The 23,291-nt window shown below is 49.6% G+C and overlaps 36 non-coding genes across 36 annotated transcripts; all 36 read right to left on the bottom strand.

The window, feature by feature from the left end:
- Positions 1-87: 87 nt before the first annotated feature.
- Positions 88-159, bottom strand: Trnat-cgu. Its single transcript has one exon. It is a non-coding gene; the product is annotated as a tRNA-Thr (tRNA).
- Positions 160-848: 689 nt separating this feature from the next.
- Trnan-guu lies at positions 849-922 on the bottom strand. Its single transcript has one exon. It is a non-coding gene; the product is annotated as a tRNA-Asn (tRNA).
- Positions 923-1,255: 333 nt separating this feature from the next.
- Trnat-cgu lies at positions 1,256-1,327 on the bottom strand. Its single transcript has one exon. It is a non-coding gene; the product is annotated as a tRNA-Thr (tRNA).
- A 688-nt stretch (positions 1,328-2,015) lies between these two features.
- Positions 2,016-2,089, bottom strand: Trnan-guu. Its single transcript has one exon. It is a non-coding gene; the product is annotated as a tRNA-Asn (tRNA).
- Positions 2,090-2,422: 333 nt separating this feature from the next.
- On the bottom strand, positions 2,423-2,494 carry Trnat-cgu. The gene has a single exon. It is a non-coding gene; the product is annotated as a tRNA-Thr (tRNA).
- Positions 2,495-3,183: 689 nt separating this feature from the next.
- On the bottom strand, positions 3,184-3,257 carry Trnan-guu. Its single transcript has one exon. It is a non-coding gene; the product is annotated as a tRNA-Asn (tRNA).
- A 333-nt stretch (positions 3,258-3,590) lies between these two features.
- Positions 3,591-3,662, bottom strand: Trnat-cgu. Its single transcript has one exon. It is a non-coding gene; the product is annotated as a tRNA-Thr (tRNA).
- A 688-nt stretch (positions 3,663-4,350) lies between these two features.
- Trnan-guu lies at positions 4,351-4,424 on the bottom strand. The gene has a single exon. It is a non-coding gene; the product is annotated as a tRNA-Asn (tRNA).
- Positions 4,425-4,757: 333 nt separating this feature from the next.
- Positions 4,758-4,829, bottom strand: Trnat-cgu. The gene has a single exon. It is a non-coding gene; the product is annotated as a tRNA-Thr (tRNA).
- Positions 4,830-5,518: 689 nt separating this feature from the next.
- On the bottom strand, positions 5,519-5,592 carry Trnan-guu. The gene has a single exon. It is a non-coding gene; the product is annotated as a tRNA-Asn (tRNA).
- Positions 5,593-5,925: 333 nt separating this feature from the next.
- Positions 5,926-5,997, bottom strand: Trnat-cgu. The gene has a single exon. It is a non-coding gene; the product is annotated as a tRNA-Thr (tRNA).
- Positions 5,998-6,686: 689 nt separating this feature from the next.
- Positions 6,687-6,760, bottom strand: Trnan-guu. Its single transcript has one exon. It is a non-coding gene; the product is annotated as a tRNA-Asn (tRNA).
- A 333-nt stretch (positions 6,761-7,093) lies between these two features.
- Positions 7,094-7,165, bottom strand: Trnat-cgu. Its single transcript has one exon. It is a non-coding gene; the product is annotated as a tRNA-Thr (tRNA).
- A 688-nt stretch (positions 7,166-7,853) lies between these two features.
- Positions 7,854-7,927, bottom strand: Trnan-guu. The gene has a single exon. It is a non-coding gene; the product is annotated as a tRNA-Asn (tRNA).
- Positions 7,928-8,260: 333 nt separating this feature from the next.
- Positions 8,261-8,332, bottom strand: Trnat-cgu. The gene has a single exon. It is a non-coding gene; the product is annotated as a tRNA-Thr (tRNA).
- A 689-nt stretch (positions 8,333-9,021) lies between these two features.
- On the bottom strand, positions 9,022-9,095 carry Trnan-guu. The gene has a single exon. It is a non-coding gene; the product is annotated as a tRNA-Asn (tRNA).
- Positions 9,096-9,428: 333 nt separating this feature from the next.
- Positions 9,429-9,500, bottom strand: Trnat-cgu. Its single transcript has one exon. It is a non-coding gene; the product is annotated as a tRNA-Thr (tRNA).
- A 689-nt stretch (positions 9,501-10,189) lies between these two features.
- On the bottom strand, positions 10,190-10,263 carry Trnan-guu. Its single transcript has one exon. It is a non-coding gene; the product is annotated as a tRNA-Asn (tRNA).
- A 333-nt stretch (positions 10,264-10,596) lies between these two features.
- Positions 10,597-10,668, bottom strand: Trnat-cgu. The gene has a single exon. It is a non-coding gene; the product is annotated as a tRNA-Thr (tRNA).
- Positions 10,669-11,357: 689 nt separating this feature from the next.
- On the bottom strand, positions 11,358-11,431 carry Trnan-guu. Its single transcript has one exon. It is a non-coding gene; the product is annotated as a tRNA-Asn (tRNA).
- Positions 11,432-11,764: 333 nt separating this feature from the next.
- Positions 11,765-11,836, bottom strand: Trnat-cgu. Its single transcript has one exon. It is a non-coding gene; the product is annotated as a tRNA-Thr (tRNA).
- A 689-nt stretch (positions 11,837-12,525) lies between these two features.
- Trnan-guu lies at positions 12,526-12,599 on the bottom strand. Its single transcript has one exon. It is a non-coding gene; the product is annotated as a tRNA-Asn (tRNA).
- Positions 12,600-12,932: 333 nt separating this feature from the next.
- Trnat-cgu lies at positions 12,933-13,004 on the bottom strand. Its single transcript has one exon. It is a non-coding gene; the product is annotated as a tRNA-Thr (tRNA).
- A 689-nt stretch (positions 13,005-13,693) lies between these two features.
- Positions 13,694-13,767, bottom strand: Trnan-guu. The gene has a single exon. It is a non-coding gene; the product is annotated as a tRNA-Asn (tRNA).
- A 333-nt stretch (positions 13,768-14,100) lies between these two features.
- On the bottom strand, positions 14,101-14,172 carry Trnat-cgu. The gene has a single exon. It is a non-coding gene; the product is annotated as a tRNA-Thr (tRNA).
- Positions 14,173-14,861: 689 nt separating this feature from the next.
- Trnan-guu lies at positions 14,862-14,935 on the bottom strand. The gene has a single exon. It is a non-coding gene; the product is annotated as a tRNA-Asn (tRNA).
- Positions 14,936-15,268: 333 nt separating this feature from the next.
- Trnat-cgu lies at positions 15,269-15,340 on the bottom strand. Its single transcript has one exon. It is a non-coding gene; the product is annotated as a tRNA-Thr (tRNA).
- Positions 15,341-16,029: 689 nt separating this feature from the next.
- Positions 16,030-16,103, bottom strand: Trnan-guu. Its single transcript has one exon. It is a non-coding gene; the product is annotated as a tRNA-Asn (tRNA).
- A 333-nt stretch (positions 16,104-16,436) lies between these two features.
- Trnat-cgu lies at positions 16,437-16,508 on the bottom strand. Its single transcript has one exon. It is a non-coding gene; the product is annotated as a tRNA-Thr (tRNA).
- A 689-nt stretch (positions 16,509-17,197) lies between these two features.
- On the bottom strand, positions 17,198-17,271 carry Trnan-guu. The gene has a single exon. It is a non-coding gene; the product is annotated as a tRNA-Asn (tRNA).
- Positions 17,272-17,604: 333 nt separating this feature from the next.
- On the bottom strand, positions 17,605-17,676 carry Trnat-cgu. Its single transcript has one exon. It is a non-coding gene; the product is annotated as a tRNA-Thr (tRNA).
- A 690-nt stretch (positions 17,677-18,366) lies between these two features.
- On the bottom strand, positions 18,367-18,440 carry Trnan-guu. Its single transcript has one exon. It is a non-coding gene; the product is annotated as a tRNA-Asn (tRNA).
- A 333-nt stretch (positions 18,441-18,773) lies between these two features.
- Positions 18,774-18,845, bottom strand: Trnat-cgu. The gene has a single exon. It is a non-coding gene; the product is annotated as a tRNA-Thr (tRNA).
- A 689-nt stretch (positions 18,846-19,534) lies between these two features.
- Trnan-guu lies at positions 19,535-19,608 on the bottom strand. Its single transcript has one exon. It is a non-coding gene; the product is annotated as a tRNA-Asn (tRNA).
- Positions 19,609-19,941: 333 nt separating this feature from the next.
- Trnat-cgu lies at positions 19,942-20,013 on the bottom strand. Its single transcript has one exon. It is a non-coding gene; the product is annotated as a tRNA-Thr (tRNA).
- A 689-nt stretch (positions 20,014-20,702) lies between these two features.
- On the bottom strand, positions 20,703-20,776 carry Trnan-guu. The gene has a single exon. It is a non-coding gene; the product is annotated as a tRNA-Asn (tRNA).
- Between the last annotated feature and the right edge of the window lie 2,515 nt (positions 20,777-23,291).

The following is a 23,291-nucleotide window of genomic DNA, read 5'->3' as shown; positions in this document are numbered from 1 at the left end:
AGAACATCCCTTTCATTCAGTGTACTGCCATGTGTTAGATGCTGCTCGAGGTAGCTCCGCTCCTTGCAGGAAGGTTTAAAAAATGAATGCCTTCTGTGAGGTTCGAACTCACGACCCCTGGTTTACGAGACCAGTGCTCTACCACTGAGCTAAGAAGGCGGCAGCATAGCGTTTGTGAGCTATCCCCAAATTGTTATTTCATCATACTGAATCTTGCAGCCCTCGACCAGATATCGGATTTGGCACACAGCTGCTGCTGGGGTTGTCCAAACTGCCGTTTTCCAAATCTCTTGAATGTTTCGCCCTTACGATCGACGACGAGCGTCGGGCCAGCAAAAGTTTGCGGTCTGCGCAATCCTGACCTAGTGCACAGCTTGTGGGATAGCGTGGCTCGACTGCGAAATGCGCCTTTCGGCTCCTCTCTCTGGCTACAGTATGCTGTTGTCCACAGTGGCGCTGGCGTTGCCCATGGGGCTTCATGTAAGGCGACTGCACGTCGCTCGGCCAACAGCGGCCTACTGCAGACCGACACTTAAGAGACACCAAATACAAATCGACATCGAGAGACGGGCCCTGTCATATGGCACTCGCGTCGTATACGCTGAAATTGAATGTAAAGAATACGTCTTTTGTGGTGGGCGTCGCTCTACTGCAGTGTCACACATGACGAATAAAAAGGAAAACAGCAGAACGTGTGTGTAGGGCCATGTTTTTACCTACAGTGTCACTTGGCTGAATGTGTATAAGGCTCTGTGGCATCACTCAAACACAGCCAAATTGTCACACTAGCTGTGCATCTCTAACAAAGTTGACGTATGTCCTCACCTCGGTGCCGGTTAAAACGATTTCGCCCCCGGGTGGGCTCGAACCACCAACCTTTCGGTTAACAGCCGAACGGGCTAGCCGATTGCGCCACGGAGGCCTTGACTTTGGCTCCCTTGTGCTCTGTATACCAACGCAATTCGTATACCTTCTGCAGGAATCTCGCAGAGTGGTAGCATTTGCTTACGCCTCTTCACATGGATAACGTGCATGCACACTGTAGCGAGGCTCGTAAACGAATGACATCGCCAAGCATGACATTATACTACAAAATGCATACAAACCAATGTTCTGCCTATGAATTCAGAAAACCTCTGAGGCCAGTAGAATACTTGTCATAGGTTGTAGAACATCCCTTTCATTCAGTGTACTGCCATGTGTTAGATGCTGCTCGAGGTAGCTCCGCTCCTTGCAGGAAGGTTTAAAAAATGAATGCCTTCTGTGAGGTTCGAACTCACGACCCCTGGTTTACGAGACCAGTGCTCTACCACTGAGCTAAGAAGGCGGCAGCTTAGCGTTTGTGAGCTATCCCCAAATTGTTATTTCATCATACTGAATCTTGCAGCCCTCGACCAGATATCGGATTTGGCACACAGCTGCTGCTGGGGTTGTCCAAACTGCCGTTTTCCAAATCTCTTGAATGTTTCGCCCTTACGATCGACGACGAGCGTCGGGCCAGCAAAAGTTTGCGGTCTGCGCAATCCTGACCTAGTGCACAGCTTGTGGGATAGCGTGGCTCGACTGCGAAATGCGCCTTTCGGCTCCTCTCTCTGGCTACAGTATGCTGTTGTCCACAGTGGCGCTGGCGTTGCCCATGGGGCTTCATGTAAGGCGACTGCACGTCGCTCGGCCAACAGCGGCCTACTGCAGACCGACACTTAAGAGACACCAAATACAAATCGACATCGAGAGACAGGCCCTGTCATATGGCACTCGCGACGTATACGCTGAAATTGAATGTAAAGAATACGTCTTTTGTGGTGGCGTCGCTCTACTGCAGTGTCACACATGACGAATAAAAAGGAAAACAGCAGAACGTGTGTGTAGGGCCATGTTTTTACCTACAGTGTCACTTGGCTGAATGTGTATAAGGCTCTGTGGCATCACTCAAACACAGCCAAATTGTCACACTAGCTGTGCATCTCTAACAAAGTTGACGTATGTCCTCACCTCGGTGCCGGTTAAAACGATTTCGCCTCCGGGTGGGCTCGAACCACCAACCTTTCGGTTAACAGCCGAACGCGCTAGCCGATTGCGCCACGGAGGCCTTGACTTTGGCTCCCTTGTGCTCTGTATATCAACGCAATTCGTATACCTTCTGCAGGAATCTCGCAGAGTGGTAGCATTTGCTTACGCCTCTTCACATGGATAACGTGCATGCACACTGTAGCGAGGCTCGTAAACGAATGACATCGCCAAGCATGACATTATACTACAAAATGCATACAAACCAATGTTCTGCCTATGAATTCAGAAAACCTCTGAGGCCAGTAGAATACTTGTCATAGGTTGTAGAACATCCCTTTCATTCAGTGTACTGCCATGTGTTAGATGCTGCTCGAGGTAGCTCCGCTCTTTGCAGGAAGGTTTAAAAAATGAATGCCTTCTGTGAGGTTCGAACTCACGACCCCTGGTTTACGAGACCAGTGCTCTACCACTGAGCTAAGAAGGCGGCAGCTTAGCGTTTGTGAGCTATCCCCAAATTGTTATTTCATCATACTGAATCTTGCAGCCCTCGACCAGATATCGGATTTGGCACACAGCTGCTGCTGGGGTTGTCCAAACTGCCGTTTTCCAAATCTCTTGAATGTTTCGCCCTTACGATCGACGACGAGCGTCGGGCCAGCAAAAGTTTGCGGTCTGCGCAATCCTGACCTAGTGCACAGCTTGTGGGATAGCGTGGCTCGACTGCGAAATGCGCCTTTCGGCTCCTCTCTCTGGCTACAGTATGCTGTTGTCCACAGTGGCGCTGGCGTTGCCCATGGGGCTTCATGTAAGGCGACTGCACGTCGCTCGGCCAACAGCGGCCTACTGCAGACCGACACTTAAGAGACACCAAATACAAATCGACATCGAGAGACAGGCCCTGTCATATGGCACTCGCGACGTATACGCTGAAATTGAATGTAAAGAATACGTCTTTTGTGGTGGGCGTCGCTCTACTGCAGTGTCACACATGACGAATAAAAAGGAAAACAGCAGAACGTGTGTGTAGGGCCATGTTTTTACCTACAGTGTCACTTGGCTGAATGTGTATAAGGCTCTGTGGCATCACTCAAACACAGCCAAATTGTCACACTAGCTGTGCATCTCTAACAAAGTTGACGTATGTCCTCACCTCGGTGCCGGTTAAAACGATTTCGCCCCCGGGTGGGCTCGAACCACCAACCTTTCGGTTAACAGCCGAACGCGCTAGCCGATTGCGCCACGGAGGCCTTGACTTTGGCTCCCTTGTGCTCTGTATAGCAACGCAATTCGTATACCTTCTGCAGGAATCTCGCAGAGTGGTAGCATTTGCTTACGCCTCTTCACATGGATAACGTGCATGCACACTGTAGCGAGGCTCGTAAACGAATGACATCGCCAAGCATGACATTATACTACAAAATGCATACAAACCAATGTTCTGCCTATGAATTCAGAAAACCTCTGAGGCCAGTAGAATACTTGTCATAGGTTGTAGAACATCCCTTTCATTCAGTGTACTGCCATGTGTTAGATGCTGCTCGAGGTAGCTCCGCTCCTTGCAGGAAGGTTTAAAAAATGAATGCCTTCTGTGAGGTTCGAACTCACGACCCCTGGTTTACGAGACCAGTGCTCTACCACTGAGCTAAGAAGGCGGCAGCTTAGCGTTTTTGAGCTATCCCCAAATTGTTATTTCATCATACTGAATCTTGCAGCCCTCGACCAGATATCGGATTTGGCACACAGCTGCTGCTGGGGTTGTCCAAATTGCCGTTTTCCAAATCTCTTGAATGTTTCGCCCTTACGATCGACGACGAGCGTCGGGCCAGCAAAAGTTTGCGGTCTGCGCAATCCTGACCTAGTGCACAGCTTGTGGGATAGCGTGGCTCGACTGCGAAATGCGCCTTTCGGCTCCTCTCTCTGGCTACAGTATGCTGTTGTCCACAGTGGCGCTGGCGTTGCCCATGGAGCTTCATGTAAGGCGACTGCACGTCGCTCGGCCAACAGCGGCCTACTGCAGACCGACACTTAAGAGACACCAAATACAAATCGACATCGAGAGACAGGCCCTGTCATATGGCACTCGCGACGTATACGCTGAAATTGAATGTAAAGAATACGTCTTTTGTGGTGGCGTCGCTCTACTGCAGTGTCACACATGACGAATAAAAAGGAAAACAGCAGAACGTGTGTGTAGGGCCATGTTTTTACCTACAGTGTCACTTGGCTGAATGTGTATAAGGCTCTGTGGCATCACTCAAACACAGCCAAATTGTCACACTAGCTGTGCATCTCTAACAAAGTTGACGTATGTCCTCACCTCGGTGCCGGTTAAAACGATTTCGCCTCCGGGTGGGCTCGAACCACCAACCTTTCGGTTAACAGCCGAACGCGCTAGCCGATTGCGCCACGGAGGCCTTGACTTTGGCTCCCTTGTGCTCTGTATATCAACGCAATTCGTATACCTTCTGCAGGAATCTCGCAGAGTGGTAGCATTTGCTTACGCCTCTTCACATGGATAACGTGCATGCACACTGTAGCGAGGCTCGTAAACGAATGACATCGCCAAGCATGACATTATACTACAAAATGCATACAAACCAATGTTCTGCCTATGAATTCAGAAAACCTCTGAGGCCAGTAGAATACTTGTCATAGGTTGTAGAACATCCCTTTCATTCAGTGTACTGCCATGTGTTAGATGCTGCTCGAGGTAGCTCCGCTCTTTGCAGGAAGGTTTAAAAAATGAATGCCTTCTGTGAGGTTCGAACTCACGACCCCTGGTTTACGAGACCAGTGCTCTACCACTGAGCTAAGAAGGCGGCAGCTTAGCGTTTGTGAGCTATCCCCAAATTGTTATTTCATCATACTGAATCTTGCAGCCCTCGACCAGATATCGGATTTGGCACACAGCTGCTGCTGGGGTTGTCCAAACTGCCGTTTTCCAAATCTCTTGAATGTTTCGCCCTTACGATCGACGACGAGCGTCGGGCCAGCAAAAGTTTGCGGTCTGCGCAATCCTGACCTAGTGCACAGCTTGTGGGATAGCGTGGCTCGACTGCGAAATGCGCCTTTCGGCTCCTCTCTCTGGCTACAGTATGCTGTTGTCCACAGTGGCGCTGGCGTTGCCCATGGGGCTTCATGTAAGGCGACTGCACGTCGCTCGGCCAACAGCGGCCTACTGCAGACCGACACTTAAGAGACACCAAATACAAATCGACATCGAGAGACAGGCCCTGTCATATGGCACTCGCGACGTATACGCTGAAATTGAATGTAAAGAATACGTCTTTTGTGGTGGGCGTCGCTCTACTGCAGTGTCACACATGACGAATAAAAAGGAAAACAGCAGAACGTGTGTGTAGGGCCATGTTTTTACCTACAGTGTCACTTGGCTGAATGTGTATAAGGCTCTGTGGCATCACTCAAACACAGCCAAATTGTCACACTAGCTGTGCATCTCTAACAAAGTTGACGTATGTCCTCACCTCGGTGCCGGTTAAAACGATTTCGCCCCCGGGTGGGCTCGAACCACCAACCTTTCGGTTAACAGCCGAACGCGCTAGCCGATTGCGCCACGGAGGCCTTGACTTTGGCTCCCTTGTGCTCTGTATAGCAACGCAATTCGTATACCTTCTGCAGGAATCTCGCAGAGTGGTAGCATTTGCTTACGCCTCTTCACATGGATAACGTGCATGCACACTGTAGCGAGGCTCGTAAACGAATGACATCGCCAAGCATGACATTATACTACAAAATGCATACAAACCAATGTTCTGCCTATGAATTCAGAAAACCTCTGAGGCCAGTAGAATACTTGTCATAGGTTGTAGAACATCCCTTTCATTCAGTGTACTGCCATGTGTTAGATGCTGCTCGAGGTAGCTCCGCTCCTTGCAGGAAGGTTTAAAAAATGAATGCCTTCTGTGAGGTTCGAACTCACGACCCCTGGTTTACGAGACCAGTGCTCTACCACTGAGCTAAGAAGGCGGCAGCTTAGCGTTTGTGAGCTATCCCCAAATTGTTATTTCATCATACTGAATCTTGCAGCCCTCGACCAGATATCGGATTTGGCACACAGCTGCTGCTGGGGTTGTCCAAACTGCCGTTTTCCAAATCTCTTGAATGTTTCGCCCTTACGATCGACGACGAGCGTCGGGCCAGCAAAAGTTTGCGGTCTGCGCAATCCTGACCTAGTGCACAGCTTGTGGGATAGCGTGGCTCGACTGCGAAATGCGCCTTTCGGCTCCTCTCTCTGGCTACAGTATGCTGTTGTCCACAGTGGCGCTGGCGTTGCCCATGGGGCTTCATGTAAGGCGACTGCACGTCGCTCGGCCAACAGCGGCCTACTGCAGACCGACACTTAAGAGACACCAAATACAAATCGACATCGAGAGACAGGCCCTGTCATATGGCACTCGCGACGTATACGCTGAAATTGAATGTAAAGAATACGTCTTTTGTGGTGGGCGTCGCTCTACTGCAGTGTCACACATGACGAATAAAAAGGAAAACAGCAGAACGTGTGTGTAGGGCCATGTTTTTACCTACAGTGTCACTTGGCTGAATGTGTATAAGGCTCTGTGGCATCACTCAAACACAGCCAAATTGTCACACTAGCTGTGCATCTCTAACAAAGTTGACGTATGTCCTCACCTCGGTGCCGGTTAAAACGATTTCGCCCCCGGGTGGGCTCGAACCACCAACCTTTCGGTTAACAGCCGAACGCGCTAGCCGATTGCGCCACGGAGGCCTTGACTTTGGCTCCCTTGTGCTCTGTATACCAACGCAATTCGTATACCTTCTGCAGGAATCTCGCAGAGTGGTAGCATTTGCTTACGCCTCTTCACATGGATAACGTGCATGCACACTGTAGCGAGGCTCGTAAACGAATGACATCGCCAAGCATGACATTATACTACAAAATGCATACAAACCAATGTTCTGCCTATGAATTCAGAAAACCTCTGAGGCCAGTAGAATACTTGTCATAGGTTGTAGAACATCCCTTTCATTCAGTGTACTGCCATGTGTTAGATGCTGCTCGAGGTAGCTCCGCTCTTTGCAGGAAGGTTTAAAAAATGAATGCCTTCTGTGAGGTTCGAACTCACGACCCCTGGTTTACGAGACCAGTGCTCTACCACTGAGCTAAGAAGGCGGCAGCTTAGCGTTTGTGAGCTATCCCCAAATTGTTACTTCATCATACTGAATCTTGCAGCCCTCGACCAGATATCGGATTTGGCACACAGCTGCTGCTGGGGTTGTCCAAATTGCCGTTTTCCAAATCTCTTGATGTTTCGCCCTTACGATCGACGACGAGCGTCGGGCCAGCAAAAGTTTGCGGTCTGCGCAATCCTGACCTAGTGCACAGCTTGTGGGATAGCGTGGCTCGACTGCGAAATGCGCCTTTCGGCTCCTCTCTCTGGCTACAGTATGCTGTTGTCCACAGTGGCGCTGGCGTTGCCCATGGGGCTTCATGTAAGGCGACTGCACGTCGCTCGGCCAACAGCGGCCTACTGCAGACCGACACTTAAGAGACACCAAATACAAATCGACATCGAGAGACAGGCCCTGTCATATGGCACTCGCGACGTATACGCTGAAATTGAATGTAAAGAATACGTCTTTTGTGGTGGGCGTCGCTCTACTGCAGTGTCACACATGACGAATAAAAAGGAAAACAGCAGAACGTGTGTGTAGGGCCATGTTTTTACCTACAGTGTCACTTGGCTGAATGTGTATAAGGCTCTGTGGCATCACTCAAACACAGCCAAATTGTCACACTAGCTGTGCATCTCTAACAAAGTTGACGTATGTCCTCACCTCGGTGCCGGTTAAAACGATTTCGCCCCCGGGTGGGCTCGAACCACCAACCTTTCGGTTAACAGCCGAACGCGCTAGCCGATTGCGCCACGGAGGCCTTGACTTTGGCTCCCTTGTGCTCTGTATAGCAACGCAATTCGTATACCTTCTGCAGGAATCTCGCAGAGTGGTAGCATTTGCTTACGCCTCTTCACATGGATAACGTGCATGCACACTGTAGCGAGGCTCGTAAACGAATGACATCGCCAAGCATGACATTATACTACAAAATGCATACAAACCAATGTTCTGCCTATGAATTCAGAAAACCTCTGAGGCCAGTAGAATACTTGTCATAGGTTGTAGAACATCCCTTTCATTCAGTGTACTGCCATGTGTTAGATGCTGCTCGAGGTAGCTCCGCTCCTTGCAGGAAGGTTTAAAAAATGAATGCCTTCTGTGAGGTTCGAACTCACGACCCCTGGTTTACGAGACCAGTGCTCTACCACTGAGCTAAGAAGGCGGCAGCTTAGCGTTTGTGAGCTATCCCCAAATTGTTATTTCATCATACTGAATCTTGCAGCCCTCGACCAGATATCGGATTTGGCACACAGCTGCTGCTGGGGTTGTCCAAACTGCCGTTTTCCAAATCTCTTGAATGTTTCGCCCTTACGATCGACGACGAGCGTCGGGCCAGCAAAAGTTTGCGGTCTGCGCAATCCTGACCTAGTGCACAGCTTGTGGGATAGCGTGGCTCGACTGCGAAATGCGCCTTTCGGCTCCTCTCTCTGGCTACAGTATGCTGTTGTCCACAGTGGCGCTGGCGTTGCCCATGGGGCTTCATGTAAGGCGACTGCACGTCGCTCGGCCAACAGCGGCCTACTGCAGACCGACACTTAAGAGACACCAAATACAAATCGACATCGAGAGACAGGCCCTGTCATATGGCACTCGCGACGTATACGCTGAAATTGAATGTAAAGAATACGTCTTTTGTGGTGGGCGTCGCTCTACTGCAGTGTCACACATGACGAATAAAAAGGAAAACAGCAGAACGTGTGTGTAGGGCCATGTTTTTACCTACAGTGTCACTTGGCTGAATGTGTATAAGGCTCTGTGGCATCACTCAAACACAGCCAAATTGTCACACTAGCTGTGCATCTCTAACAAAGTTGACGTATGTCCTCACCTCGGTGCCGGTTAAAACGATTTCGCCCCCGGGTGGGCTCGAACCACCAACCTTTCGGTTAACAGCCGAACGCGCTAGCCGATTGCGCCACGGAGGCCTTGACTTTGGCTCCCTTGTGCTCTGTATAGCAACGCAATTCGTATACCTTCTGCAGGAATCTCGCAGAGTGGTAGCATTTGCTTACGCCTCTTCACATGGATAACGTGCATGCACACTGTAGCGAGGCTCGTAAACGAATGACATCGCCAAGCATGACATTATACTACAAAATGCATACAAACCAATGTTCTGCCTATGAATTCAGAAAACCTCTGAGGCCAGTAGAATACTTGTCATAGGTTGTAGAACATCCCTTTCATTCAGTGTACTGCCATGTGTTAGATGCTGCTCGAGGTAGCTCCGCTCCTTGCAGGAAGGTTTAAAAAATGAATGCCTTCTGTGAGGTTCGAACTCACGACCCCTGGTTTACGAGACCAGTGCTCTACCACTGAGCTAAGAAGGCGGCAGCTTAGCGTTTGTGAGCTATCCCCAAATTGTTATTTCATCATACTGAATCTTGCAGCCCTCGACCAGATATCGGATTTGGCACACAGCTGCTGCTGGGGTTGTCCAAACTGCCGTTTTCCAAATCTCTTGAATGTTTCGCCCTTACGATCGACGACGAGCGTCGGGCCAGCAAAAGTTTGCGGTCTGCGCAATCCTGACCTAGTGCACAGCTTGTGGGATAGCGTGGCTCGACTGCGAAATGCGCCTTTCGGCTCCTCTCTCTGGCTACAGTATGCTGTTGTCCACAGTGGCGCTGGCGTTGCCCATGGGGCTTCATGTAAGGCGACTGCACGTCGCTCGGCCAACAGCGGCCTACTGCAGACCGACACTTAAGAGACACCAAATACAAATCGACATCGAGAGACAGGCCCTGTCATATGGCACTCGCGACGTATACGCTGAAATTGAATGTAAAGAATACGTCTTTTGTGGTGGGCGTCGCTCTACTGCAGTGTCACACATGACGAATAAAAAGGAAAACAGCAGAACGTGTGTGTAGGGCCATGTTTTTACCTACAGTGTCACTTGGCTGAATGTGTATAAGGCTCTGTGGCATCACTCAAACACAGCCAAATTGTCACACTAGCTGTGCATCTCTAACAAAGTTGACGTATGTCCTCACCTCGGTGCCGGTTAAAACGATTTCGCCCCCGGGTGGGCTCGAACCACCAACCTTTCGGTTAACAGCCGAACGCGCTAGCCGATTGCGCCACGGAGGCCTTGACTTTGGCTCCCTTGTGCTCTGTATAGCAACGCAATTCGTATACCTTCTGCAGGAATCTCGCAGAGTGGTAGCATTTGCTTACGCCTCTTCACATGGATAACGTGCATGCACACTGTAGCGAGGCTCGTAAACGAATGACATCGCCAAGCATGACATTATACTACAAAATGCATACAAACCAATGTTCTGCCTATGAATTCAGAAAACCTCTGAGGCCAGTAGAATACTTGTCATAGGTTGTAGAACATCCCTTTCATTCAGTGTACTGCCATGTGTTAGATGCTGCTCGAGGTAGCTCCGCTCCTTGCAGGAAGGTTTAAAAAATGAATGCCTTCTGTGAGGTTCGAACTCACGACCCCTGGTTTACGAGACCAGTGCTCTACCACTGAGCTAAGAAGGCGGCAGCTTAGCGTTTGTGAGCTATCCCCAAATTGTTATTTCATCATACTGAATCTTGCAGCCCTCGACCAGATATCGGATTTGGCACACAGCTGCTGCTGGGGTTGTCCAAACTGCCGTTTTCCAAATCTCTTGAATGTTTCGCCCTTACGATCGACGACGAGCGTCGGGCCAGCAAAAGTTTGCGGTCTGCGCAATCCTGACCTAGTGCACAGCTTGTGGGATAGCGTGGCTCGACTGCGAAATGCGCCTTTCGGCTCCTCTCTCTGGCTACAGTATGCTGTTGTCCACAGTGGCGCTGGCGTTGCCCATGGGGCTTCATGTAAGGCGACTGCACGTCGCTCGGCCAACAGCGGCCTACTGCAGACCGACACTTAAGAGACACCAAATACAAATCGACATCGAGAGACAGGCCCTGTCATATGGCACTCGCGACGTATACGCTGAAATTGAATGTAAAGAATACGTCTTTTGTGGTGGGCGTCGCTCTACTGCAGTGTCACACATGACGAATAAAAAGGAAAACAGCAGAACGTGTGTGTAGGGCCATGTTTTTACCTACAGTGTCACTTGGCTGAATGTGTATAAGGCTCTGTGGCATCACTCAAACACAGCCAAATTGTCACACTAGCTGTGCATCTCTAACAAAGTTGACGTATGTCCTCACCTCGGTGCCGGTTAAAACGATTTCGCCCCCGGGTGGGCTCGAACCACCAACCTTTCGGTTAACAGCCGAACGCGCTAGCCGATTGCGCCACGGAGGCCTTGACTTTGGCTCCCTTGTGCTCTGTATACCAACGCAATTCGTATACCTTCTGCAGGAATCTCGCAGAGTGGTAGCATTTGCTTACGCCTCTTCACATGGATAACGTGCATGCACACTGTAGCGAGGCTCGTAAACGAATGACATCGCCAAGCATGACATTATACTACAAAATGCATACAAACCAATGTTCTGCCTATGAATTCAGAAAACCTCTGAGGCCAGTAGAATACTTGTCATAGGTTGTAGAACATCCCTTTCATTCAGTGTACTGCCATGTGTTAGATGCTGCTCGAGGTAGCTCCGCTCCTTGCAGGAAGGTTTAAAAAATGAATGCCTTCTGTGAGGTTCGAACTCACGACCCCTGGTTTACGAGACCAGTGCTCTACCACTGAGCTAAGAAGGCGGCAGCTTAGCGTTTGTGAGCTATCCCCAAATTGTTATTTCATCATACTGAATCTTGCAGCCCTCGACCAGATATCGGATTTGGCACACAGCTGCTGCTGGGGTTGTCCAAACTGCCGTTTTCCAAATCTCTTGAATGTTTCGCCCTTACGATCGACGACGAGCGTCGGGCCAGCAAAAGTTTGCGGTCTGCGCAATCCTGACCTAGTGCACAGCTTGTGGGATAGCGTGGCTCGACTGCGAAATGCGCCTTTCGGCTCCTCTCTCTGGCTACAGTATGCTGTTGTCCACAGTGGCGCTGGCGTTGCCCATGGGGCTTCATGTAAGGCGACTGCACGTCGCTCGGCCAACAGCGGCCTACTGCAGACCGACACTTAAGAGACACCAAATACAAATCGACATCGAGAGACAGGCCCTGTCATATGGCACTCGCGACGTATACGCTGAAATTGAATGTAAAGAATACGTCTTTTGTGGTGGGCGTCGCTCTACTGCAGTGTCACACATGACGAATAAAAAGGAAAACAGCAGAACGTGTGTGTAGGGCCATGTTTTTACCTACAGTGTCACTTGGCTGAATGTGTATAAGGCTCTGTGGCATCACTCAAACACAGCCAAATTGTCACACTAGCTGTGCATCTCTAACAAAGTTGACGTATGTCCTCACCTCGGTGCCGGTTAAAACGATTTCGCCCCCGGGTGGGCTCGAACCACCAACCTTTCGGTTAACAGCCGAACGCGCTAGCCGATTGCGCCACGGAGGCCTTGACTTTGGCTCCCTTGTGCTCTGTATAGCAACGCAATTCGTATACCTTCTGCAGGAATCTCGCAGAGTGGTAGCATTTGCTTACGCCTCTTCACATGGATAACGTGCATGCACACTGTAGCGAGGCTCGTAAACGAATGACATCGCCAAGCATGACATTATACTACAAAATGCATACAAACCAATGTTCTGCCTATGAATTCAGAAAACCTCTGAGGCCAGTAGAATACTTGTCATAGGTTGTAGAACATCCCTTTCATTCAGTGTACTGCCATGTGTTAGATGCTGCTCGAGGTAGCTCCGCTCCTTGCAGGAAGGTTTAAAAAATGAATGCCTTCTGTGAGGTTCGAACTCACGACCCCTGGTTTACGAGACCAGTGCTCTACCACTGAGCTAAGAAGGTGGCAGCTTAGCGTTTGTGAGCTATCCCCAAATTGTTATTTCATCATACTGAATCTTGCAGCCCTCGACCAGATATCGGATTTGGCACACAGCTGCTGCTGGGGTTGTCCAAACTGCCGTTTTCCAAATCTCTTGAATGTTTCGCCCTTACGATCGACGACGAGCGTCGGGCCAGCAAAAGTTTGCGGTCTGCGCAATCCTGACCTAGTGCACAGCTTGTGGGATAGCGTGGCTCGACTGCGAAATGCGCCTTTCGGCTCCTCTCTCTGGCTACAGTATGCTGTTGTCCACAGTGGCGCTGGCGTTGCCCATGGGGCTTCATGTAAGGCGACTGCACGTCGCTCGGCCAACAGCGGCCTACTGCAGACCGACACTTAAGAGACACCAAATACAAATCGACATCGAGAGACAGGCCCTGTCATATGGCACTCGCGACGTATACGCTGAAATTGAATGTAAAGAATACGTCTTTTGTGGTGGGCGTCGCTCTACTGCAGTGTCACACATGACGAATAAAAAGGAAAACAGCAGAACGTGTGTGTAGGGCCATGTTTTTACCTACAGTGTCACTTGGCTGAATGTGTATAAGGCTCTGTGGCATCACTCAAACACAGCCAAATTGTCACACTAGCTGTGCATCTCTAACAAAGTTGACGTATGTCCTCACCTCGGTGCCGGTTAAAACGATTTCGCCCCCGGGTGGGCTCGAACCACCAACCTTTCGGTTAACAGCCGAACGCGCTAGCCGATTGCGCCACGGAGGCCTTGACTTTGGCTCCCTTGTGCTCTGTATAGCAACGCAATTCGTATACCTTCTGCAGGAATCTCGCAGAGTGGTAGCATTTGCTTACGCCTCTTCACATGGATAACGTGCATGCACACTGTAGCGAGGCTCGTAAACGAATGACATCGCCAAGCATGACATTATACTACAAAATGCATACAAACCAATGTTCTGCCTATGAATTCAGAAAACCTCTGAGGCCAGTAGAATACTTGTCATAGGTTGTAGAACATCCCTTTCATTCAGTGTACTGCCATGTGTTAGATGCTGCTCGAGGTAGCTCCGCTCCTTGCAGGAAGGTTTAAAAAATGAATGCCTTCTGTGAGGTTCGAACTCACGACCCCTGGTTTACGAGACCAGTGCTCTACCACTGAGCTAAGAAGGCGGCAGCTTAGCGTTTGTGAGCTATCCCCAAATTGTTATTTCATCATACTGAATCTTGCAGCCCTCGACCAGATATCGGATTTGGCACACAGCTGCTGCTGGGGTTGTCCAAACTGCCGTTTTCCAAATCTCTTGAATGTTTCGCCCTTACGATCGACGACGAGCGTCGGGCCAGCAAAAGTTTGCGGTCTGCGCAATCCTGACCTAGTGCACAGCTTGTGGGATAGCGTGGCTCGACTGCGAAATGCGCCTTTCGGCTCCTCTCTCTGGCTACAGTATGCTGTTGTCCACAGTGGCGCTGGCGTTGCCCATGGGGCTTCATGTAAGGCGACTGCACGTCGCTCGGCCAACAGCGGCCTACTGCAGACCGACACTTAAGAGACACCAAATACAAATCGACATCGAGAGACAGGCCCTGTCATATGGCACTCGCGACGTATACGCTGAAATTGAATGTAAAGAATACGTCTTTTGTGGTGGGCGTCGCTCTACTGCAGTGTCACACATGACGAATAAAAAGGAAAACAGCAGAACGTGTGTGTAGGGCCATGTTTTTACCTACAGTGTCACTTGGCTGAATGTGTATAAGGCTCTGTGGCATCACTCAAACACAGCCAAATTGTCACACTAGCTGTGCATCTCTAACAAAGTTGACGTATGTCCTCACCTCGGTGCCGGTTAAAACGATTTCGCCCCCGGGTGGGCTCGAACCACCAACCTTTCGGTTAACAGCCGAACGCGCTAGCCGATTGCGCCACGGAGGCCTTGACTTTGGCTCCCTTGTGCTCTGTATAGCAACGCAATTCGTATACCTTCTGCAGGAATCTCGCAGAGTGGTAGCATTTGCTTACGCCTCTTCACATGGATAACGTGCATGCACACTGTAGCGAGGCTCGTAAACGAATGACATCGCCAAGCATGACATTATACTACAAAATGCATACAAACCAATGTTCTGCCTATGAATTCAGAAAACCTCTGAGGCCAGTAGAATACTTGTCATAGGTTGTAGAACATCCCTTTCATTCAGTGTACTGCCATGTGTTAGATGCTGCTCGAGGTAGCTCCGCTCCTTGCAGGAAGGTTTAAAAAATGAATGCCTTCTGTGAGGTTCGAACTCACGACCCCTGGTTTACGAGACCAGTGCTCTACCACTGAGCTAAGAAGGCGGCAGCTTAGCGTTTGTGAGCTATCCCCAAATTGTTATTTCATCATACTGAATCTTGCAGCCCTCGACCAGATATCGGATTTGGCACACAGCTGCTGCTGGGGTTGTCCAAACTGCCGTTTTCCAAATCTCTTGAATGTTTCGCCCTTACGATCGACGACGAGCGTCGGGCCAGCAAAAGTTTGCGGTCTGCGCAATCCTGACCTAGTGCACAGCTTGTGGGATAGCGTGGCTCGACTGCGAAATGCGCCTTTCGGCTCCTCTCTCTGGCTACAGTATGCTGTTGTCCACAGTGGCGCTGGCGTTGCCCATGGGGCTTCATGTAAGGCGACTGCACGTCGCTCGGCCAACAGCGGCCTACTGCAGACCGACACTTAAGAGACACCAAATACAAATCGACATCGAGAGACAGGCCCTGTCATATGGCACTCGCGACGTATACGCTGAAATTGAATGTAAAGAATACGTCTTTTGTGGTGGGCGTCGCTCTACTGCAGTGTCACACATGACGAATAAAAAGGAAAACAGCAGAACGTGTGTGTAGGGCCATGTTTTTACCTACAGTGTCACTTGGCTGAATGTGTATAAGGCTCTGTGGCATCACTCAAACACAGCCAAATTGTCACACTAGCTGTGCATCTCTAACAAAGTTGACGTATGTCCTCACCTCGGTGCCGGTTAAAACGATTTCGCCCCCGGGTGGGCTCGAACCACCAACCTTTCGGTTAACAGCCGAACGCGCTAGCCGATTGCGCCACGGAGGCCTTGACTTTGGCTCCCTTGTGCTCTGTATACCAACGCAATTCGTATACCTTCTGCAGGAATCTCGCAGAGTGGTAGCATTTGCTTACGCCTCTTCACATGGATAACGTGCATGCACACTGTAGCGAGGCTCGTAAACGAATGACATCGCCAAGCATGACATTATACTACAAAATGCATACAAACCAATGTTCTGCCTATGAATTCAGAAAACCTCTGAGGCCAGTAGAATACTTGTCATAGGTTGTAGAACATCCCTTTCATTCAGTGTACTGCCATGTGTTAGATGCTGCTCGAGGTAGCTCCGCTCCTTGCAGGAAGGTTTAAAAAATGAATGCCTTCTGTGAGGTTCGAACTCACGACCCCTGGTTTACGAGACCAGTGCTCTACCACTGAGCTAAGAAGGCGGCAGCTTAGCGTTTGTGAGCTATCCCCAAATTGTTATTTCATCATACTGAATCTTGCAGCCCTCGACCAGATATCGGATTTGGCACACAGCTGCTGCTGGGGTTGTCCAAACTGCCGTTTTCCAAATCTCTTGAATGTTTCGCCCTTACGATCGACGACGAGCGTCGGGCCAGCAAAAGTTTGCGGTCTGCGCAATCCTGACCTAGTGCACAGCTTGTGGGATAGCGTGGCTCGACTGCGAAATGCGCCTTTCGGCTCCTCTCTCTGGCTACAGTATGCTGTTGTCCACAGTGGCGCTGGCGTTGCCCATGGGGCTTCATGTAAGGCGACTGCACGTCGCTCGGCCAACAGCGGCCTACTGCAGACCGACACTTAAGAGACACCAAATACAAATCGACATCGAGAGACAGGCCCTGTCATATGGCACTCGCGACGTATACGCTGAAATTGAATGTAAAGAATACGTCTTTTGTGGTGGGCGTCGCTCTACTGCAGTGTCACACATGACGAATAAAAAGGAAAACAGCAGAACGTGTGTGTAGGGCCATGTTTTTACCTACAGTGTCACTTGGCTGAATGTGTATAAGGCTCTGTGGCATCACTCAAACACAGCCAAATTGTCACACTAGCTGTGCATCTCTAACAAAGTTGACGTATGTCCTCACCTCGGTGCCGGTTAAAACGATTTCGCCCCCGGGTGGGCTCGAACCACCAACCTTTCGGTTAACAGCCGAACGCGCTAGCCGATTGCGCCACGGAGGCCTTGACTTTGGCTCCCTTGTGCTCTGTATAGCAACGCAATTCGTATACCTTCTGCAGGAATCTCGCAGAGTGGTAGCATTTGCTTACGCCTCTTCACATGGATAACGTGCATGCACACTGTAGCGAGGCTCGTAAACGAATGACATCGCCAAGCATGACATTATACTACAAAATGCATACAAACCAATGTTCTGCCTATGAATTCAGAAAACCTCTGAGGCCAGTAGAATACTTGTCATAGGTTGTAGAACATCCCTTTCATTCAGTGTACTGCCATGTGTTAGATGCTGCTCGAGGTAGCTCCGCTCCTTGCAGGAAGGTTTAAAAAATGAATGCCTTCTGTGAGGTTCGAACTCACGACCCCTGGTTTACGAGACCAGTGCTCTACCACTGAGCTAAGAAGGCGGCAGCTTAGCGTTTGTGAGCTATCCCCAAATTGTTACTTCATCATACTGAATCTTGCAGCCCTCGACCAGATATCGGATTTGGCACACAGTTGCTGCTGGGGTTGTCCAAATTGCCGTTTTCCAAATCTCTTGAATGTTTCGCCCTTACGATCGACGACGAGCGTCGGGCCAGCAAAAGTTTGCGGTCTGCGCAATCCTGACCTAGTGCACAGCTTGTGGGATAGCGTGGCTCGACTGCGAAATGCGCCTTTCGGCTCCTCTCTCTGGCTACAGTATGCTGTTGTCCACAGTGGCGCTGGCGTTGCCCATGGGGCTTCATGTAAGGCGACTGCACGTCGCTCGGCCAACAGCGGCCTACTGCAGACCGACTCTTAAGAGACACCAAATACAAAATCGACATCGAGAGACAGGCCCTGTCATATGGCACTCGCGACGTATACGCTGAAATTGAATGTAAAGAATACGTCTTTTGTGGTGGGCGTCGCTCTACTGCAGTGTCACACATGACGAATAAAAAGGAAAACAGCAGAACGTGTGTGTAGGGCCATGTTTTTACGTACAGTGTCACTTGGCTAAATGTGTATAAGGCTCTGTGGCATCACTCAAACACAGCCAAATTGTCACACTAGCTGTGCATCTCTAACAAAGTTGACGTATGTCCTCACCTCGGTGCCGGTTAAATCGATTTCGCCCCCGGGTGGGCTCGAACCACCAACCTTTCGGTTAACAGCCGAACGCGCTAGCCGATTGCGCCACGGAGGCCTTGACTTTGGCTCCCTTGTGCTCTGTATAGCAACGCAATTCGTATACCTTCTGCAGGAATCTCGCAGAGTGGTAGCATTTGCTTACGCCTCTTCACATGGATAACGTGCATGCACACTGTAGCGAGGCTCGTAAACGAATGACATCGCCAAGCATGACATTATACTACAAAATGCATACAAACCAATGTTCTGCCTATGAATTCAGAAAACCTCTGAGGCCAGTAGAATACTTGTCATAGGTTGTAGAACATCCCTTTCATTCAGTGTACTGCCATGTGTTAGATGCTGTTCGAGGTAGCTCCGCTTCTTGCAGGAAGGTTTAAAAAATGAATGCCTTCTGTGAGGTTCGAACTCACGACCCCTGGTTTACGAGACCAGTGCTCTACCACTGAGCTAAGAAGGCGGCAGCTTAGCGTTTGTGAGCTATCCCCAAATTGTTACTTCATCATACTGAATCTTGCAGCCCTCGACCAGATATCGGATTTGGCACACAGCTGCTGCTGGGGTTGTCCAAACTGCCGTATTCCAAATCTCTTGAATGTTTCGCCCTTACGATCGACGACGAGCGTCGGGCCAGCAAAAGTTTGCGGTCTGCGCAATCCTGACCTAGTGCACAGCTTGTGGGATAGCGTGGCTCGACTGCGAAATGCGCCTTTCGGCTCCTCTCTCTGGCTACAGTATGCTGTTGTCCACAGTGGCGCTGGCGTTGCCCATGGGGCTTCATGTAAGGCGACTGCACGTCGCTCGGCCAACAGCGGCCTACTGCAGACCGACACTTAAGAGACACCAAATACAAATCGACATCGAGAGACAGGCCCTGTCATATGGCACTCGCGACGTATACGCTGAAATTGAATGTATAGAATACGTCTTTTGTGGTGGGCGTCGCTCTACTGCAGTGTCACACATGACGAATAAAAAGGAAAACAGCAGAACGTGTGTGTAGGGCCATGTTTTTACCTACAGTGTCACTTGGCTGAATGTGTATAAGGCTCTGTGGCATCACTCAAACACAGCCAAATTGTCACACTAGCTGTGCATCTCTAACAAAGTTGACGTATGTCCTCACCTCGGTGCCGGTTAAATCGATTTCGCCCCCGGGTGGGCTCGAACCACCAACCTTTCGGTTAACAGCCGAACGCGCTAGCCGATTGCGCCACGGAGGCCTTGACTTTGGCTCCCTTGTGCTCTGTATAGCAACGCAATTCGTATACCTTCTGCAGGAATCTCGCAGAGTGGTAGCATTTGCTTACGCCTCTTCACATGGATAACGTGCATGCACACTGTAGCGAGGCTCGTAAACGAATGACATCGCCAAGCATGACATTATACTACAAAATGCATACAAACCAATGTTCTGCCTATGAATTCAGAAAACCTCTGAGGCCAGCAGAATACTTGTCATAGGTTGTAGAACATCCCTTTCATTCAGTGTACTGCCATGTGTTAGATGCTGTTCGAGGTAGCTCCGCTCCTTGCAGGAAGGTTTAAAAAATGAATGCCTTCTGTGAGGTTCGAACTCACGACCCCTGGTTTACGAGACCAGTGCTCTACCACTGAGCTAAGAAGGCGGCAGCTTAGCGTTTGTGAGCTATCCCCAAATTGTTATTTCATCATACTGAATCTTGCAGCCCTCGACCAGATATCGGATTTGGCACACAGCTGCTGCTGGGGTTGTCCAAACTGCCGTTTTCCAAATCTCTTGAATGTTTCGCCCTTACGATCGACGACGAGCGTCGGGCCAGCAAAAGTTTGCGGTCTGCGCAATCCTGACCTAGTGCACAGCTTGTGGGATAGCGTGGCTCGACTGCGAAATGCGCCTTTCGGCTCCTCTCTCTGGCTACAGTATGCTGTTGTCCACAGTGGCGCTGGCGTTGCCCATGGGGCTTCATGTAAGGCGACTGCACGTCGCTCGGCCAACAGCGGCCTACTGCAGACCGACACTTAAGAGACACCAAATACAAATCGACATCGAGAGACAGGCCCTGTCATATGGCACTCGCGACGTATACGCTGAAATTGAATGTAAAGAATACGTCTTTTGTGGTGGGCGTCGCTCTACTGCAGTGTCACACATGACGAATAAAAAGGAAAACAGCAGAACGTGTGTGTAGGGCCATGTTTTTACCTACAGTGTCACTTGGCTGAATGTGTATAAGGCTCTGTGGCATCACTCAAACACAGCCAAATTGTCACACTAGCTGTGCATCTCTAACAAAGTTGACGTATGTCCTCACCTCGGTGCCGGTTAAAACGATTTCGCCCCCGGGTGGGCTCGAACCACCAACCTTTCGGTTAACAGCCGAACGCGCTAGCCGATTGCGCCACGGAGGCCTTGACTTTGGCTCCCTTGTGCTCTGTATAGCAACGCAATTCGTATACCTTCTGCAGGAATCTCGCAGAGTGGTAGCATTTGCTTACGCCTCTTCACATGGATAACGTGCATGCACACTGTAGCGAGGCTCGTAAACGAATGACATCGCCAAGCATGACATTATACTACAAAATGCATACAAACCAATGTTCTGCCTATGAATTCAGAAAACCTCTGAGGCCAGTAGAATACTTGTCATAGGTTGTAGAACATCCCTTTCATTCAGTGTACTGCCATGTGTTAGATGCTGCTCGAGGTAGCTCCGCTCTTTGCAGGAAGGTTTAAAAAATGAATGCCTTCTGTGAGGTTCGAACTCACGACCCCTGGTTTACGAGACCAGTGCTCTACCACTTTTTTTTTTTGTGTTATTAAAAAAAAAAAAAAAAAAAAAATACGCCTTAACCACTTTTTTTTTTTTGCTCTCCCAACCTTTTTTTTTTTTTTTTTTTTTTTTTTTTTTAAATGCCTGCAATTCAGTCTCAGCTCATTATGAGCAAATGAAAGCGTAATTATTATTCCTCTAACAAATATATCTATTGAAAAAAAAAATATTAAGGAACATCCACAACACAGCCACTTCAAAAGAAGTACACTACTGTAATTAAAATCCTAAAACATGACTATATAATGTAGACTGCTTTGTGAAATAAAGATTAAAAAAAAAAAAAACACGGAAACTTCAGTCCTGGTGTAGAGAAGAAACATACATAAAGGCGGCAAATCCAGAAACAGTATAAAAGAAAATGGCTCACACAGGTGACCTTAGCCAACACCCTCTCTTTCAAATGTCAGGCTAAGCATATTGGCAAAATTATCTCGGAGGCCTGGCAATCGCATGCGCTGCCAGTAAGCAGTAAGCATGTACTGCCGAAACGCTAGGTGTCCATCCTCTTCATGACAACTGTTGACAAAATGTACGAAATGGCCAATCAACCACATGACGGTATGGAGCTTCGTTCGCGGAAAAAAGGAAGAATCGGGCCGGACGATGATGTCAATAGTATAAGCGGCTTCAGCAGACCTAGTGACAAAGGCAAGTTGTTTCCTGAGCCAACGCCAATTAGCAAGGTGCCCACAGCAGGTGAATCGATGTTCAAGGGTATCCACGAGACCACACCGAGTACAGGTGTCCGTGTCAGAAAGACCAATACGGTGCAGTCGTACATTGGTGGGAACCAAATTATTTATTACCCTATACCACGTGGACGCCACGGCCATAGAGTGGATCGGCAGACTAACATTCTTCCAGACGTTCCTCCAGGACACAGATGGAGACGCCAGTTCTATTGGATTGGGACCGGCCAGCCCCTCCCAGCGGGCAATCAAGCCCTTGGTCGTTGGCACCGGTCGCCACAAGAAGACGTCACCGAGGTAACTCACCGCAATGTAAAATTCCCGAATGTGTTTCAACTTAAAATTTAGGCGTCCGACATCGACAGGTGGAGCAAGGCTCGCCGGACGCACAACAGTAAAAAGCCTGGATGTAATTGAAGTCACTTCTTGCGTAACAATTAGAGTCGTTCGGCGGACGTACAAAGCAGACGCCTTGCGAGTAATGTCAGAGAGGCCCAAGCCTCCGGAGATACGCGGTTTCGTCATTACCTCGTAACGTAACTTGAATAGATGGCCCTTCCATATAAACCTGCTAGACAATTGGCGCAACCTTTTCGCCACCATCATGGGAAGTGGGAACAGCTGAGCAACATAATAAGCTTTACATAGAACGTAGGTGTCTAAAATTCTGACTTTTTGCAAAATGGTAGCAGAGCGCTGCTCATGGACCATCAGAGCCCCCTGTATCTTCTCGGTGACCGATTTCCAATTGAGAGCCGCCATTTTTAGAGGACACCGATCAATGATAATCCCCAAGGACGTATGGCGATCGACAACAGTGGCCCAAGGGACGTCAGCATCGCGAAATCCTCGAATATCAAGGAACTTACATTTACCCTGATTGAGACGCGCTCCAGAGACACGACAGTATGCATCAACTGCCCCTTTCAACAACGGGATATCATCACGTTGACGGAGGAGAACAACGACATCATCCGCATATGCCTTAACCGAGAGCTTCCCACCAGAGAGGGACATACCCTGAAGCTTGAGACCAATAGTCCGAAGCAGCGGTTCCAGGGACAATACGAATAAAGACATAGAGAGCGGACTACCCTGAGGCACTCCGCGGCGGATAGCAATGGGCGGCGTCAGCTGCCCATTGACTGACACCCGAGCTGTTATTCCCCTATACAAATTGCCAAGAACACCACGTGATGAAGCGTTAAAACCTATTGTACCTAAAACACGATCTAAAAACACATGACTGACGTGATCAAAAGCCTTATGAAAATCAAGGAAGGCAAAGGCGCAATGTACGTTTGTAACCGCCGCAACCGAGACAACATCCCGATATTCGGCTACTGGTGTCAGAATAGATCTATCATGAAAACAACATTGATGTGCACCAATCACACCCCG

This window comes from Schistocerca piceifrons, chromosome 5 (genome assembly GCF_021461385.2).
Source record: "Schistocerca piceifrons isolate TAMUIC-IGC-003096 chromosome 5, iqSchPice1.1, whole genome shotgun sequence".
NCBI classification, from domain to species: domain Eukaryota; kingdom Metazoa; phylum Arthropoda; class Insecta; order Orthoptera; family Acrididae; genus Schistocerca; species Schistocerca piceifrons.
Note: the sequence above shows the minus strand (reverse complement) of the source record. Positions and strands in the feature narration are given on the sequence as shown.